This window comes from Homarus americanus, unplaced genomic scaffold (assembly GCF_018991925.1).
Source record: "Homarus americanus isolate GMGI-L3 unplaced genomic scaffold, GMGI_Hamer_2.0 scaffold7626, whole genome shotgun sequence".
NCBI classification, from domain to species: Eukaryota; Metazoa; Arthropoda; class Malacostraca; order Decapoda; family Nephropidae; genus Homarus; species Homarus americanus.
Genome location: NW_024718273.1, coordinates 12,860,749 through 12,873,499, shown reverse-complemented (window position 1 = coordinate 12,873,499; position 12,751 = coordinate 12,860,749).

Below are 12,751 nucleotides of genomic sequence, written 5' to 3'. Positions count from 1 at the left end.
TTGTTGAGTTGTGTATATATATATATTTTTTTAACATTATGATGGACTAGTGGTGCGGGGGGGTATAGTTGATAGTGGTGCCCTCTGACGGGAAATGTTACTGAGAAAATGATGTTTATTTAAGAAACCCCCCCACCCCTTTTTTTTAGCACGCCATGGATAATAGAATAAAAAAAATAGATCCAGTTGTTGGCAGTGATAAGGAAACACCGTATACTACATCTTATGGGGAGGAGTTATGACATCAGTAAGAATGGGAGGCTGTATGGCTGGCTGTAAAGGAAGTTGTTGTAAATGGACTTGGCTAATGACCTATGGACTTGGCTAATGACCTAAGAGACTCGTCATGAGAGAAGAGATTGTGTCTTGAGCTGAAGGGGAGAGAATATTTATTCATTTTATTGTTTACTTTGTTGATAATAAGTTTACCCAGGTACTGAACAATAAACTATAAATGGTAAGTGAACTTGATTTTGTTGTGACGTTATCGTTGTAAGGGGTAAACACATCAGCACCTACAGTACCTATTACTCTTATGTTTATTGAAATATTCACTCAATTTATACACATCATTGAGGCGTATTAGCTATATAAATCATCCCTGTTGTTAAATTTAGTATATTGTAGTGGTGAAGATGTGTAATGTAAAACTGAACCTGCTCCAGCCACCCACCCACCCGCCCACCCGCCCACCCACCTCATGCACGGGCGGGGCTTTACTCTCGACCATATTTTGCCGAGGACTAAATATGACCAGCGTATATTAAACACCAGCCTCTAACGCTCTTATTATGAGGGGGAGATTTTTTCCTACCTGCTATTTTTTTTTTGTTCGTACTACATGTTTACTTCCATCATTTCTTCTTCCTTCCTGCTTCCTTCCTGCTCTCTTTATTCTTTATTCCATCCTTTCTTCCTTCTTTCCTCCTTTCATACTTATTTTTTCTCCCTCCTTCCCTCCCTTCCCCTCTAATCTACCACTTCTCAACACTCATTGCTGTATTGATCAAGGTGGGATTTATATGCCTGGATCACCTGTGTGGAGTTGAGGTGTGGACGTGTAAACATGGCAGGTGTTTGTACGAGGTAAACACTAATAAATGGCGGGGTGTGTGTGTGTGTGTGTGTGTGTGTGTGTGTGTGTGTGTGTGTGTGTGTGTGTGTGTGTGTGTGTGTGTGTGTGTGTGTGTGTCAGTCAGTCAGGAAGGAAGGAAGGAAGGAAGGAAGGAAGGAAATCTAGTAAGGAAAGAAGGAAGGAAGGAAGGAAGGAAGGAAATCTAGTAAGGAAAGAAGGAAGGAACTGACTTCATCAGCTGGTGTGTGGGATGCTATATTCAGTGGTTGTTCTGGTGGATAGGTTGTGGGTGTAGTGACATGAGCTGAGTACAGGAACACGATACATTTGCTAGGGGTCAGACCTGAGGTAAAGACAGACGTGAAGTGGACGAACATGACATCTGTAGTTCATGTCCGTTCTCATATCTCCTTTTATATCCTCCCCAGGCCTTACAGGTAGTACGCAGTTATCAAAACAGGGAGGTACTACCGCCTGGGAAGATATTGGAAGCATAATGTGTTGTCTAATGGTAGACCCTGCTGCCATATGGCATCACGAAAATTGTGACCAAGTCCCAGTTTGCTGATCTGACTTTCTGCCTCATTTACACACAATTGCAGGGTCTCAATTGCTTCTCTTACCATTGACAACACAACATACATATATTGTTTCTCACTTTTGATCTGTTTTTCATTTTTGTATTTCTTTGTGGTTCTTTATTATTATTATTATTATTATTATTATTATTATTATTATTATTATTATTATTATTATTATTATTATTATAATTATTATTATTATTATTATTATTATTATTATTATTATTATTATTATTATTATTATTATTATTAGTATTGTTGATATCATTATTATTGTTATAATTGTTTTATTTTTAAATTTTATTTTTTTATTATAAATTTAATTACTATGAACTAATTATGTTTATTGTTATTATCATTATTACATTTTCGCCCCCAGTCCCTGATGAGGGTCAGTGACCTGTGCCCGGGTGGGCTAAGACACGTAAAAAAAAAATATATAGCCTCCTCTAGTTTCCATATAACTTTCCTTAATGCCTAAATATTCTCTCTTAGTCTCTATATATATCCTCCAAGGGCCCTATTTATCCTCCCCAGGCCATATATATCCTCCCCTTGGCTTCAAATATCCTCCCCAGGCCATATATATCCTCCCCAGGCCTTATATATTCTCCCTAATGCCCTCTACATCCTCCCCAGGCCCATTATACTCTCACCAAGCCCCACAAATCCTTCCCCAGGCGCCATATTTCCTCCCTCTCGTCTCATAAACCCTCTCCCCAAAAATCCATATGCTCCCCAATGCTCCAATGCTCCCAAATGCTCTCCCTACCCTAAGGTTTCCCCATATATCCCACCCCATTGTCCTATAGATAACCACTCCCCAATACTCGCCCCCTTCCCACATGCTCCCCAATACCCTTCCTCTCCCTACATGCTCCCAAATACTCTTCCCCTCCCCACATGCTCCTCCACTCTCTATGCTCCTTATATATGTAAGTCTTCTTCAATCACAACCCGCATATACCCTCACCCATGCTCCCTCACATATCCTTCCCAATTATCCCGTCAGCCCTCCCCAGAACCCTTCCTCCCCATCACCCTTCCTCCCTCCCTCCCCAGAACCTCTTTCACACATAACTTATATTTTTATTGTATTTTCACCCTTATGTCCAGTATCGCTTGAGGCCTTTCTTAAGGAAATCAAATACGAGTGAGCCTCTACCTGGTGTGTGTGTGTGTGTGTGTGTGTGTGTGTGTGTGTGTGTGTGTGTGTGTGTGTGTAAATATATTGCTTTGGTGTGTGGTGGGGGGGGGGAGCTGATCCACAGATAGAGAATTATAAGTATTTTTATTTTAATCGTAATAATAATATATTCTCATCATTAACATAGGAATTTATTAAAGAACAAATGCATAAGCGAACAAATAAATAGAAAAAAAGAAAAATAGATGAATGGTAATAAATTCTAAAATATAGATAAATAAAATAAAAGTATATAATAGAAATATATTATAAAAGTATAAAAACAATTATATATAAATGAAGAATTACATAAAAGTATAAAAAAGGAAGAACTACAGTATATAAAAGACACAACAGGATGATATAAAAGGGGTATATATATATCCTCCTCTAACTACCCTAACTGCCCAATTCTTCATAACACGGTCTAGTTCACCCGTGTGAGAGCAGGGGGACAACTTAAGGCAGAATTCTCAGAGTTTCGTAAATTACCTTTGTGTCTCTGAATCTGAAGACACGAGAATTCAAGCTTAAGGTACGAGAACTCAAGCTTAGGAAACGAGAACTCAAATTTATGGTACGAGAACTCGAGCTTGGGATACGAGAATAAAGATACGATAACTCAAGCTTAGGATGCAAGAATTAATATACGAGAACTCAAGCTTTGGAAATGAGAACTCAAGCTTAAGGTACGAGAATTCAATCTTAGGATACGAGAACTTAGAATACGGGAAGTCAAGCTTAGGGTATGAGAACTGAAGCTTAGAATACGAGAAATCAAGCTAAGAATACGAGAAATCAAGCTTAGAAAAATAACTCAAACTTAGAATAAGAGAATCAAGCTTAGTATACGAGAACTCAAGCTTAAAATACGAGAACTTAGAATACGAGAACTCAAGCTTAGGAAACGAGAACTCAAGCTTAGAATACGAGAACTCAAGCTTAGGATACGAGAACATAGAATACGGGAAGTCAAGCTTAGAATACGAGAACTGACGCTTAGGATACGAGAACTGGCGCTTAAGATACTAGAACTCAAGCTTAGGATACGAGAAATCAAGCTTATGAAAAGAGAACTCAAGCTTAGAATACGAAAACTCAAGCTTAGGATCCGTGAACTTAGAATACGAAACTCAAGCTTAGAATACGAGAATCAAGCTTAGCATACGTGAACTTAGAATACAATAACTCAAGCTTAGGATACTAGAACTCAAGGTTATGATACTAGAACTCAAGCTTAGGAAACGAGAACTCAAGCTTAGGACACTAGAACTCAAACTTAGGATACGTGAACTCAAATTTAGAAAACGAGAACTCAAGCTTAGAACACTAGAACCCAAGCTTAGGATACTAGAACTCAAGCTTAGAATAAATTAAAATAAGGGTAAAAAAAAATTGTCGTAGGAAACACTGAAAATATGACGCTAGTTGTTGTGGTTCAGTTTGTTGTTGATTATGGCAATTGATGTTTGGGATCAACACTTGTTTATGTTATGGAGAATGTGTGGATATTTACTCTCTCTCTCTCTCTCTCTCTCTCTCTCTCTCTCTCTCTCTCTCTCTCTCTCTCTCTCTCTCTCTCTCTCATCATAACCCGCAGACCAAACTCAATCAGCGAGTGAGCCGCCACTGAGCTTCCAGGGAACGTGAGAGAGAAGGGAGAGGTGAAAGAGGGAGAGGTGAGAGGCAGCGTGAGAGAGAGAAGGGAGAGGTGAATGGCAACGTGGGAGAGGCAGTGAAAGGGTGTGAGAGTGAGGGAGAGAGAGAGAGGGTGAAGGGTGTGAGAGTGAGGGAGAGAGAGAGGGTGAAGGGTGTGAGAGTGAGGGAGAGAGAGAGAGGGTGAAGGGTGTGTGAGAGTGAGGGAGAGAGAGAGAGGGTGAAGGGTGTGAGAGTGAGGGAGAGAGAGAGGGTGAAGGTGGAGAGTGAGGGAGAGGCAGTGAAAGGGTGTGAGAGTGAGGGAGAGAGAGAGAGGGTGAAGGGTGTGAGAGTGAGGGAGAGAGAGAGGGTGAAGGGTGTGAGAGTGAGGGAGAGAGAGAGAGGGTGAAGGGTGTGAGAGTGAGGGAGAGAGAGAGGAGGTGAAGGGTGTGGAGAGTGAGGAGAGAGAGGGTGAAGGGGTGAGAGTGAGGGGAGAGAGAGGTGAAGGGTGTGAGAGTGAGGAGAGAGAGAGAGGGTGAAGGAGGAGGTGTTTATATAATTTATTTGAGAATTTATTTAAAAAAACAAATTGACACCGAGAATTTATAAGAAATTTACTGATTTTAGATATTAATGTCGATTTTTTATATAAACTCTCAGGAACTTTAAAATTTTATGATGAAATTTAAAGAATTTTTCTGATAATGTTATTGAATATATTAAAATTTATATAGAAGTGCTATTTTTCGGTATTTTGCAGCATCGAATTAAATACAGTTTCCCAAGGAGAGAATATTTTATTTTGTCTTCTAGTGATAAAATTTCGAAGATTATCACCAAGAATTTACAACATATTTCAATATCACACCAAATCAACTCTCTACCTCTAGTGTTGTAATTAGATTCTAAACGCGGGACCCAAACCAACCTATTTGTATAAAAACAAGTTCCAGAATTTTAACCGTAGAATGGGATTAAGTCCGCTCCAACACCTGATCGCTGAGCCTTGGAAGCTATCGGATCGCTTATAGTGCGGGAACCTCTTGGGTGGTGGTTATATGGGAGACGAGACGAGGAGTTGATGTTACGATGGAGTGAATTAACGTTAAATGGAGTTTAAAATGCGTCTCTAGCAACATCTTCACTGACTAACCCACTCACTTATCAAGTATCTGATGGTAAATTTCACCACTGATAAAGCAAGAATTTATTTCCACCTCTGCTCGGTACTGGCGAGATTAGTGCTACTTATTACCGTTGTTGATATACTAATTAATTATCTTTTGTTGACAGATTATTGTACTGAATTTGTAGTATATATTAAATAGTGTCTTGAATTCATTTTAACGTTGTGTTTTATGCATTTTGCTTGCCGTTTTAAAGGTTTATCTATGTTCGGTTTACACTAATCATGCTTAACCCTTATAGTGCAGACCAAACAGTTTAAATGACCTAGCGTCCCCTTTTTAAAGGCTTCAAGGTAAACCTTTACTTTTGTTGTACGTATAAAAAGAAAAAAAAATCTTCGTTAGCATATTTCAGCTCCTGGATAATCGATGAAATTTTTACCTTGAAGCGTATTTTTCAGTTTTTTTTTTTTTTTTTCATCATGTTTTTATATAATGTTTCTAGATCAAATTTAGAGTAATGTTGTGAATTTTTTTTGTGTATATATTATAAAATCAGTGTTGTTGATGAGATATTTTACAGAGCTTATTTTATTAAACTTTGGAACCATAGCGTGAAATTTATATGTTGATGTTTATACAAGAGGTTTGAGTTGTCACATTTATATGATAGATTTATATTAAGCCTATAATGATATATTTACTGATACTTGTAAGAAAATTAATAATAATAAAAATGAATCGTTATTTATCATTCATTTATAGGTGATAATGAGTTAATATTGACTTAACTAAGGTAGGGATGCCCACTTGGTATATTTCCCCATGACTTACAGACAATGGACAACTTGATGGAATATTGATGATTTCTCGGATACTTAAATCTAAAGTAAGGAGCTTGGGTAAATATATATGTTTTATGTGTGTTTATATATAGGTGTACCACACACACACACACACACACACACACACACACACACACACACACACACACACACACACACACACCTGATTATCGTGGTGTTTCAGCAGTCGGCCATGTAGTGGTGAGGTTCTGTGTGTGTGTTATGCCAAATTCACCCGCTGGGACACTTTTATGGGTGTATGGTGGGGTGGGTGAGGCAGCCTCCACCTTTCCCCTAATAATTCATAACCTCAACTGGGGATTTTATAGCCTGGGAGATTTATGCAAAGGCACTAGCTCACCTCTGTTATATAGGGCTGGTGCTTTCAGGCCTAGTAAGGTGGATTTTTACGATTTTTTTTTAAGGTTTAAAATTTAGGTTTTGGTGGATAAGACTGATTATAGGTGGTTTAAATTAATGTAAATGAGACATGTGGTTAAATAAATGTAAACAGATTTGCGGTTTAAATTAAAAACAGGCAGGTGGTCGGGACAGGTGAGGTTGACGTAGACGGTATCAGAGTAAAATAATCAACTTGGAAGCATTGGCAAATTGATAAAGTGTAAGATTTTCAATATGTTGGTGTGACAGGTTGGGAGGATGGCGGAAGGCGGATAGATGGGCCGTGATGGATGGGTCGTGATGGGGACAATGATAGGGGTGGCCTTATAGGGTGGGCTTGACGGGGATGGCCGTGATGGGGTGGGCCAAGATAGGTGGGTCGACAAGAGGCTGTATAGGGGTGAGTCGTGATGGGGTACGAAGGTGGATCGTGATGAGGACTGGTCGATGGGGATGGGCCGTGATAGGGGTGGGTCGTGATGTGGTGGGCCGTGATGTAGATGGGTCGATGGGGTGGGTCGTGATGGGGCTGGGTCGTGATGGAAGTAACAAGTAGGGGTGGGTCTTGATGGGGTGGGCTGTGACAGGGTGGGTCAAGGTGGGGTGGGCCGGTGGGGGTGGGTTTATTAGGTGGATCGTGGTTGGGGTGGGCGATGGGGATGGGACCGGTGGTGGCGGGCCGTGGAGGTGGGTCTGTAGGAGGTGGTCCGTGATGGGTTACTGTTGGGGGTGGGCCGGGTTTGGGTACGATGGGGGTGGGCCGTGATAGGGGTGGGTCGTGCTGGGGGTGGGCCAAGAAGGAGTGGGTCGGTGGGTAGGCCGTGATAGGTAACGATGGGGGTGGGTCGATGGGGTGGGTCGTGATGGGTGGGCTGTGATGGGGATACGATGGGGTAGGCCGTGATGGGGATGGGTCGATGGGGTGGGGCCAGATGGGGATGGGTCGTGGTGGAGGGGTGAAATGATGGGGATGGTCCAGATGGGGGTGGTCCGTGATGGGTGGTGGTGTTGGGGTGGGGCTGTGATAGGGATGGTCCGTGATGGGTGGTCCGTGATGGGGTGGTGTGCAGGGCTGTGATAGGGATGGTCCGTGATGGGGTGGTCCATGGGTGGGTGGTGTTGGGGGGTGGGTCAGATAGGGGTGGTCCGTGATGGGGGTGGTCCAGATGGGGGGTGGGCCGTGGTAGGGGTGGGTCATGATAGGGGTGGGCCGTGATTGGGGTGGGCCGTGGTGGAAGTGGTCCGTGATGGGGATGGGCCGTGATGTATTGGCAGGTAAGAGTGTACGGCAGGTATTGATTGCAACACCCCAACACCTGTGAAGAGAAGCCGTCCGAATGCTGAGGTGACGGATATAGATGAATTAATGACGGGTGACAGATGAATGACGGGTGACAGATGGATGACAACTAACGGATGACAGGCTACAGATGGATGACAGGCGACAGATGGATATAAGGTGTCAAAAGGATGGCAGGTTCCAATTGAATTACAGATTACAGATGGATGACATGCCAATTGGATGACAGGTGACAATTGGATGGCAGCTGACAGAAGGATGACCGATGACAAACATACAAACACACGTAAGAAATATTAAACTGTTATATCACGAACATTTCAGGTATAATAACGTGCTATATTCATTGTATATATATTAACTCATATTAACAGGTAATTTCCCCGTAACCTACCTGTAATGTCTACCTGTCCAACCACAATCCTTAATAATATGCAAATGACTCCTGCTTCGTAAATTTTCATCTTTTTTCCCCTGTCATTTAGGGAAAAAAGGGAGGAAAATAAATATGTAATTGTAAAGAATAAAGAGAATTTTGGGTAGGGAAAATGGATATTGAGAATGAGGGAAAAAATGAAAGGTGAATGAAATTGGAAAAATGGATATGAAGAAAGATGAAAAGAAGTATATATTAATAGCTTCTTTCATCTCCCCACCTCATTTTCCCTCAGTAGATCCCAAAGCTCTCATCACCTTTTTCCCCACCTCCCCACCCCCCACCCTCGCCCCTTCACCCCCCACCCTCGCCCCTTCACCCCCACCCTGCCCCTTCACCCCCCACCTCACCCCTTCCCCCCCTCACCCCCCCACCCTCGCCCCTTCACCCTGCCCCTTCACCCCCACCCTTCACCCCTACCTCGCCCCTTCACCCCTTCACCCCCCCGCCCTTCCACCCCCCACCTGCCCTTCACCCCCACCTCGCCCCTTCACCCTCACTTCACTCCCTTCACCCCACCCGCCCCTTCCACCCTCCTTGCCCCTTCACCCCCCACCTCACCCCTTCACCCTCGCCCTTCACCCCCACCCTTGCTCCCCCCCCCACCCTCACCCCTTCACCTCGCCCCTTCACCCCCCACCCCCTTCACCCCCACCTCACCCCTTCACCTCCCCTCACCCCACCTCGCCCTTCACCCCCCCACCCCTTCACCCTTCACCCCCACCCTCGATCCTTCACCCTTATTTCTTTACCTATTTATTCTTTATTCTTTCTCTCTCAATTATCACCTTTGCTCTTTCGTTTTCTCAATATCACTCCCTTTTCTTTTTCTTCCTATTTTCTTCTCAGTATTACTTCCTTCTCTTCTTCCTATTTTCTTCCTCTTCCTTCATCCCATGTTTATCTACTTACTATTCAATTTTCTTCACTTTCCTTTAGTTTCTGTCTCCTTTACTCCCATCTTTATTTTATGTCAGGTTTTTAGGTTGGTGGTTCGATCCCAGGTCACTGATGGGGAGGGAAGGTGGTCGAGTGTACAGTGCCAAGGGATTTACTATACAGTGTACTATATCCACACCGACCCTAACAAACTATCAGAGCAACATTTTAGGTTAGGTTAAATCAGGCCAGGTTTAGTAAGATCAGGTTAAGCTGGGTTAAGTTGGGTAAAGCTGGGGTGGTTTAAGATTCGGGCTTAGCTACAAGTAGGTCAGGTCAGGACAAGTTAAGTGAGATATTGTTCAACAGGAGGAGGAAGGTAGGAAGCCCCCTCCCCCCCTTCCCCTAGTGCCTCTTCTGGGTGATGGGTGTAGGTCAGTGAGTAATGGTTCCCAGGGCCAGTCACTACTACCTGACCTGTGTTGTGTTGGGGGAAGGGAGGTCAGGTGAGGGGGAAGGAGGAGGGAGAGGGAGGTAGATCAGGTGGGTGTGAGGGGGAAGGAGGAGTGAGGGAAGGTGTCAGGGAGATAATGGCTGAAATACGGTGAGACAGAGAGAGAGAGAGAGAGAGAGAGAGGTGGAAATGGTGTCGAGAGAGAGAAAAGAGAGAGATAAACATACAGACAGAGACAAACAGATAGACAGAAACAAACAGATAGACATATCGTTTTAACATCTTTTTTCTCACTCTTTCGCAATCAGTGTCACCATTTTGAGCCCCTCTTCTGCCTCACTAATTGATATTCTCCCCTACTCTTTTCTGCTCCACTGGCCGAGGTACCTATGATCACCCTGGGTTATTAGTGTAACAAAGTCCCTGTCTCATAGTTGTTCATTTACCTTCATTTATAGTACATCTCTGACCTCATCTCCCTCATTCTACCTCATCTCTCGCATTGTATCTCATCTCCCTCATTCTACCTCATCTCCCTCATTCAACCTCATCTCCCCCATTCTACCTCATCTCCCTCATTCTACCTCATCTCCCTCATTCTGCCCCATCTCCCTCATTCTACCTCATCTCTCTCATTCTATCTCATCTCCCTCATTCTATCTCATCTCCCTCATTCTATCTCATCTCCCTCATCTCTCTCCATCAACCACACTGTTTATTTATTTATTTATTTATTTATTTTTCTTATTTATAATCGCGTGTTCGATTCTATTCCATACCATTGAAGTTATAAATTGGTAATATAACGCAAAATTTCCCAATATTTTTACTCAATGGGTATTGCTTTCTGTAGTGATAACTGAGAACTATTTCCGTTTCGTACATTAGTTGTCGACATGAGTACGATAAATTAACCTTCAGACACATTTTTAATACATACCAGAAGTGTCTTGATGTAAACACTAAAAAATGACGTCGGGGGATGTTAAGAGTGGAGGTAAATAGTCACCTCTTTAACCTAACCTCACCTCACCTCACCTACCCTCACCTAACCTCATCTAACGTCACCTAACCTCACCTCACCTCACCTACCCTCACCTCACCTCACCTCACCTACCCTCACCTCACGTCACCTCACCTCATCTAACCTAACCTAACCTAACCTAACCTAACCTAACCTCATCTCACCTAACCCCATCTAACCTAACCTAACCTAACCTAACCTTACCCACTAATTTATATGATTGTCCTAGCAAGATTTATTCCCTGTGCTTCTTGTTAATGGAATTTTCACCCTCCTGGTCCTTTCCTTAACTTGAACCTCATAGCTTACCCTCATAGCTGAACCTCACAGCCTAACCTCATAGCTGAACCTCATAGCTTACCCTCATAGCTGAACCTCACAGCTTAACCTCATAGCTGAACCTCACAGCATAACCCTATAGTTTATCCTCACATTTTAACCTCACAGCTCTTAATAATACATATCATGCAGGTACAGGTTGGGACTAGAACACCCCGAGAATATGAACCCGTGAATCCGAAGCATCCACGAGTGACTAAGACAGGAGCAGGTTATGAGAGTTAAGGAGGGGGAAGGAGAGTTAAGGAGTTACTTATGTAGTTACAACACAGTATTTAGAAACTATGATATAAATACGTAGGTCAAAACACAAACTAGACCTAGAATGTGTTACCGCGCATTAGGGTGGTATTCCCAGTTTGTGCTTCAGGTAGAGCGATACAATGATTATTTATTTATTTATTAATTTTTTTACGTAACTCACGTAATCTATGGGTGATAGGGGGGGACGGGCTGGAGTCTCTCAATATGGTCTCCTCTTATGACTGGGTGACTCGTGACCTAATAAATAATGGATGTATTTGATTCTATTTACATAACTATTTACACAAGCATTAAATTGATAATATAATGTAATTTACAACAAAACCATACCCAGGAATTTATCACATTATCTTTATTATAAGTAACATTAATGTGTGTGTGATAATGATAGCGAAGTCGGCAGCAATAGTTCTTCCACTTCCTCTTCTTCCTGTTCCTTCTCCTTCCTTTCCTCTTCCTTCCTTTCTTACTCCTGTGTGTGTTAGTTCTATCACGAGACGATCCCTGTCCAGTCTGATGATGATGATGATGATGATGATGATGATGATGATGATGATGATGATGATGATGAAGATGATGATGATGAAAATGATGATGATGATGATTAGAACTATCTTAACTACCTGCAGTATCGTCCTCACCCTCGTGGCCTCACCTGTGGAATTAACCTACCTGGTCGTTTTGTTTACATCAGCTATTGTCCGCCAAGTTGATCACCTGTTGTTCGCCAAGTTGATCACCTGTTGTTCGCCAAGTTGATCACCTGTTGTTCGCCAAGTTGATCACCTGTTGTTCGCCAAGTTGATCACCTGTTGTTCGCCAAGTTGATCACCTGGTGTTCGCCAAGTTGATCACCTGTTTTCTGGGATTGGGAATGTAGAGGGGAGTGTGGCGGAGTGAGAAGATTGATGGAGAAGAGGTAAGTAGTGACATAGAAGCGGAGGTGGCAATTAGGATACAGTGGCGTAGCTAGAGTGTGTGCCGCCCGGGGCGGCCCTTGAGTTTGGCCCTTGAGTTTGCCGCCCCCGCCCCCCCCACAAAAAATACATATTGCACAGTGACTCACTCTATATATATATATATATATATATATATATATATATATATATATATATATATATATATATATATATATATATATATATATATATATTAAATAGTTTGTGTACCAATATAATATTACTGTACTTTCACATACTCAAAT